The sequence below is a fragment of the Rhipicephalus microplus genome, unplaced genomic scaffold (genome assembly GCF_043290135.1).
Source record: "Rhipicephalus microplus isolate Deutch F79 unplaced genomic scaffold, USDA_Rmic scaffold_45, whole genome shotgun sequence".
Lineage (NCBI taxonomy): Eukaryota > Metazoa > Arthropoda > Arachnida > Ixodida > Ixodidae > Rhipicephalus > Rhipicephalus microplus.
The window spans coordinates 2,295,828-2,301,582 of record NW_027464618.1 but is presented as its reverse complement, the minus strand read 5'-3'; the positions used below and the strand labels follow the sequence as shown (position 1 = coordinate 2,301,582).

The 5,755-nt window shown below is 43.9% G+C and overlaps 2 non-coding genes across 2 annotated transcripts; both read left to right on the top strand.

Moving 5' to 3' along the window:
- Positions 1-2,939: 2,939 nt before the first annotated feature.
- Positions 2,940-3,012, top strand: TRNAR-CCU (transfer RNA arginine (anticodon CCU)). The gene has a single exon. It is a non-coding gene; the product is annotated as a tRNA-Arg (tRNA).
- Positions 3,013-3,399: 387 nt separating this feature from the next.
- On the top strand, positions 3,400-3,472 carry TRNAT-UGU (transfer RNA threonine (anticodon UGU)). The gene has a single exon. It is a non-coding gene; the product is annotated as a tRNA-Thr (tRNA).
- Positions 3,473-5,755: the final 2,283 nt, after the last annotated feature.

Here is a 5,755-nt window from a genome sequence, read left to right as displayed (position 1 = left end):
GCATTCCACGTCTCACAGGAGCCTGGAATATGCGTTCGTATAGAAGCTGATTATTACTGGCAACTCGTCAGCGGCAAAACTCATCGACTGGACGAGTCATTAACCGCCGTTGAGACCATCGTGGGATGGACACTACATGGCGATACCAGAAGTTTGCCGAATCTCGACCAGCCCGATACCGTTAGGACCTTTATGGAAGCCAATTTCTCCGAGTAAAGGAGATCATTCTGGAAAGTGGAACATCTGGGACTGGCCCATGAATAGATACATTCGAAAGATCTTCTAAACCAGTGGACGTCCCTAAAAGCCAGCGATGGCTGGACGGCGGGCGAGATTCCGGATTGTGCCCGTGCAAGCAGCCCAGTGAGAGCTCCGTGAGGGAACGCCGGAGCTCGCGGCAGTTCTCGAGTGAGCTGGCCTCAAAGTCATGTGCGGCGGCTACACACAGCATGGCATTGATGGCGTACAATTTGGACAAGGTTGCGGGTGAGATATTAGAATTTGTCTAATAACTTTTCCCCTATATATTCCTTGGCATTATTGTTTTAAAAACACGGAAAAACACTTCTTTCCCTTATTCATTAACGAGGGTCTCGTACTGGCAGACTTGGTGCCGTTAGGTTGCATACGAGGGACTATTGGTCAGCTGTCAGCTCGTAATAAGTTCACGTGCTACGTGACGCCACACAGTGAGAGCTTTATGAGCCTGTGTGGCGTCACGTAGCACGTGAACTTATTACGCGCTGACAGCTGACCAATAGTTCCTCATTTACAACCTAACGACACCAAGTCTGCCAGTACGAGACACTCGTTAATGACTGTAAAATCTGTAATCAACTGTAATGACTTTAAATGTAAAATCCGACTCATCAACTGGTGTAAGTGGCGAGGTACTGTTCACACTTTTTGAACTTGTACTAAATTATAGCCATTTTGAGTTTAATGGCAAGCACTTCCTTCAGGTCAGTTGCACTGCAATGGGCACAAAAATGGCCCCAAACTTTGCGAGCACCTTCATGGCTTCACTTGAAATCCCATTCATTGAGAGACGCACCTTGAAACCTTTCTACTACAGAAGATACTTAGACGATATTGTTATGATATGGAACCACGATGAGGGAAGTCTTTTTTGCTTCACAGAAGATTTTGACAAGTGCCATCCGTCAACTAAATTCACACACAAAATTTCCAAAACTAGCATTGACTTCTTAGACGTCACTGTCACGGTCAAAAATGACCGCTTATTAACAAACCTTTACAAAACGCCTACAGGCCATCAAATGTACCTACATTTCAACAGCAGCCATCCAAAGCATTGCAAAGCGGGCATTCCATATCTTCAAACCTACCGGTACCGAATAATATGCACAGATATGCAGGAGTTTGACAGACACACAGAACACCTAAGCATTTCTTATTGAAACAAAATTATCCCAAAGACATTATTCACGATGCCGTACTACGTGCTCGTAACGTCAACCGGAATGATATAATTAAGGGGCCAAACAGAGTATCTAAAACGACTTCCCAAACAAGCCTTGTACTAACTTACTCCTCATCAGTGCCACGAATCAACAACATACTTTCTCGCCATTTCAATATAATCAGGCAAAGCAAACGACTAACTTCAATTTTCTCAAAGCCACATCACGTGGTGTACCGCAGGGATAAAAAACCTGAAGGACATTCTCGTCATAGCAAAAACAAACCCCTCCGAAATTCAATCAGTGTGCCATCCCTGCAGAAAAGCTAGATGCAAGGCATGCCCACAGATGGTCACAACATGCGAATCCAAAGCGAACTTCTCGGATTTCAAATTCTGCATAACTGAAAGCCTTAATTGTGACTCCAGTAACGTAATATGCATGCTACAGTGCAACATCTGTGGACAAGAATATATCGGCCAAACTGACACGCCATTTCAGCTGCGGTTCAATAATCACCGGTACCACGCCACTTCACTGCCGAATTTACCTTTATCTAGACATCTGCGCCTGCCAAACCACAGTTTTGAAAATATCAGCGTAACTCTTTTGCAGTCCGGTTTCTCAAACAGGCGCGAGCGCGAAAAGCGTGAGGCATATTTTATTTTCAAATTTAGAACATTAGTAGCCGGCATCAACGAGGACCCCGGAAGACTCTCCTGCCTCCGAGAGGTAAGCAAGGAGGAAATTGGTGACCAAAATTCATAGCTGGAGACCATGCTTGTTTTTTCTGACTGACCCATACGTGTACACTGTCCTTTTTTTCTTTTTTCTTTCTTTTCTTTTTTACATATATTTTTTATAATCACGTGTACATACTTAATGTTTACGCTCGCCTACCACTTGACGGCCATTGAGGGGAAACGGGTGAAGATGAAAGGTAAAGCCGACTGACCCATTAAGGGAAAACTCTTTCCTCACGCAAGCCGCCGCGACCCCTCCCGCCGCCGCGGCGGCAATCTTGGGTGGCCCGGCACAAGTCGAGAACTGGCCAGCACAGGGTGAGAACCGGATGTGGACTTAAACCGACATTTGGATGTGCACCGTCTGGTTTCGTGCTCAGCGTTCACAGTATTTTGTTTCTTATTTTTTATTTTTGTCTGTTTTTGTTTGTTTGTTTGTTTGTTTAGTTCTCTCTCACTCTCGCAAACATCCATTAAGGCGAGAGGGACGCAGCAGCAACGAAGTTTGAACGTCTATGTTAGTATAACTCATCCCTTGACGAAGGACGGACCCTTCCCGAAACTGTTGGGGAATAAACATATGTATCCTTGTTGACAATGCTCCCGTTGTGCCATATCACACACACACGCACACACACACGCACACGCACACGCACACGCACACGCACACGCACACGCACACGCACACACACACACACACGCACACACGCACGCACGCACGCACGCACGCACGCACGCACGGACGTATATATAAGTAGATAGAGGGAAGGCCGCTGTGATAGCTCAGTGGTTAGAGCATCGAACGCCTTATTCGAAGGTCGTAGGTTCGATTCCTGCTCACGGTTGGTTATTTTTTCATCCACTTTTCTTTCTTCTTATTTACATTCCATTGGTTCTAATAACTTCCCCTGTACATTCCTTGGCATTACTGTCTGCTGTTAGATCTCATTAATATTGTGTTAAAACACGGAAAAACGAGCCCTTAGGTATACACTTCTTTCCCTTATTTCATTAAACGAGGGTCCCGTACTGGCAGACTTGGTGTCATTAGGTTGTATACGAGGGACTATTAATCAGCTGCCCGCTCATAATAAGTTCACGTGCTACGTGACGCCAAACATGCGCATAAAAGAGTGTTTTCACACTCGTCACTTGGCTTATAGATGGCGCTGACTGTCACTCCTACTTCTAAATTCACATATAAACCCAAAAAAGTGGATGGAGGGAAGGCCGCTGTGGTAGCTCAGTGGTTAGAGCATCGAACGTGTTATTCGAAGGTCGTAGGTTCGATTCCTGCTCACGGTTGGTTATTTTTTCATCCACTTTTCTTTCTTCCTATATACATTCCATTGGTTCTAATAAACTTCCCCTGTACATTCCTTGGCATTACTGTCTGTTATATATATATATATATATATATATATATATATATATATATATATATATATATATATATATATATATATATATATGCAGAAGAATAACTTCGGCTGCCGCAAGGTTATAATTATGAAAGTAGATGCGATTTCACATAACAAATCTTTATTGTGCCGACGTTTCGACGGGAACTCCGTCTTTTTCAAGGCATAATAATAATTACACATGTTCCGTGTCTTCTTATAGCCTGTCGAGACAGGAGGGAGGGAAGGGGTCAAAAGAAAAGTAAAAAAAAGAGAGAGAGAGAAAAAAAGAAGAAAAAGCGAAACGGGAGGAGAAACATTAAATAAAATATAGAAAATCTAGGAGAAGAAGCAAGACCGACACGGCGTAATTAGAAAGGGGCAGCATCTCAACAGAATAGGGCAGAGGTAGCTGAGCAATGTCATCCTTGTGAATAATACCTCCCCCGCACCCACTCTTCCCCAAGTGGGCAGTGTGCCGCCGTTCTTGTATTTCACCTTTCCGTGTAGTCCGCTGGCAGCTCGTTCCTCTTTGAAGTTTAAGACAAGTTAATGGGGAGAGCTTAAGCGCTTCTAGTGCATGCTGGTGGCGTCGGGAGGAATGAAAAAGTCGGTGATTGAGGCGCCGCCATCGATATTCATTATATGCAATGGCTCCGTGTCAGTGAAGGAACAGAATGTGCGTTAAAAATTAAAGAAGAAAAAAAGAACAGGGGGGGGGGGGAGACTATACGACATCCGGGACAGTCACCACACAGTTGTGGCTCACTGGGAAGACATGCGCGCATGTATGAAAAAGTTAAGGAAACCACCTAGCTGTCAGCTCCTTGTCAGTGAAGGAACAGAATGTGCGTTAAAACTAAAAGAAGAAAAAAAAAGAAAAGAAAAGGAGGGGGGGGGGGGACCGTACGACATCCGGGACCACTTATCTGTGCATTCCGGCTGTGCTTGATGAGGCAAATCATTTCTATGTTGTCAGATGCATAGGCTAAAAGCTTTGTTAGCGGGCAATATTATTGTCGTAATGAAACCGGACTGATTAGAGAGAATCGTTTGTGTCTTTTAGCGGTCGTAACGCTGACAGAGTGCCTGGGTGTTCATTTATTCTGTATTTTAGCGTGTTAAATTTGTAGATAAAATAAGATTCCCGTTGTTCCCGTTCTCTGATTGTTCGAAAGTTGTTTTCTAGTAGTGTAACCCTGATGTCATCAAAGCTGTGGTCTTTTAATGTGCAGTGTTTTGAAAGTGGAAGGCCTGGCAGAGATCGTACATGTGCCCGATGGTTGTTGAATCTAATTCTAAACGGAGTGTCTGTCTGGCCCACGTATTGCTTGTTACATACCCCACATTCCAGGAGGTATATGATGTTGTCTGAGTCACAGTCTAGTGCACCTCTTATCCTGTGCTTAAAATCCGAGTGGGTGCTTTTCGCCACTGTCGTTGTCTGCATGTGTTTGCATACCTTGCATCTGCTTTTTCCGCAAGGGTGACACCCAATTTGAGATTTCACACCTATCTTTGAATTTAATAAATGATCCTTTATATTTTTTGGCCGTCTGTATACAACACAAGGAGGAGAAGTGAACATTTTGGATAGTCGCACGCTCTGTTACAATATGTTTAAGTGTTTTCTTAGGACCTTGTTTATGTTCGGTGGGTTGCTCGTGAAAGTTAATAGCAAGTCTTTGTTGCGGTGTTGGTCGGCGTTTTTCTGGTGGTTCAGAAGAATCTGGCGGTCCAGATTTTCAGCTTTTTTGATGGTGTCATCAATGATAGCTGGCGGGTATTCTTGATTAAGGAGTACTTCGCGCATATGTGTGCTGTTTTTGCGGATGTCCTCGGTGCGGGAGCAGAGTCGTCAGAATCTGTGTCCTTGAGAATAGGAAATGCTGGTCTTGCAATGTCGCGGGTGGCAGCTTTTGAAGTGCAGGTATTGTTGCTTGTCTGTAGGTTTTCTGTATACGCTAGTTACCAACGCACCATCATCAACTCGAATGAGTACATCAAGAAAGTTTATTTCAATGTTAGAGTAGGAGTGTGTAAAATAAATGCTGGGGTGTACCTGGTTGAATGCCTGTATGAAATTGAGAAGCTTGTTTTCCGAATGTGTCCAAATTATGAATATATCATCTAGGTACCGTTTATAGAAAATGGTTTCATATCACAAGATGAAATTAAATTGGACTCT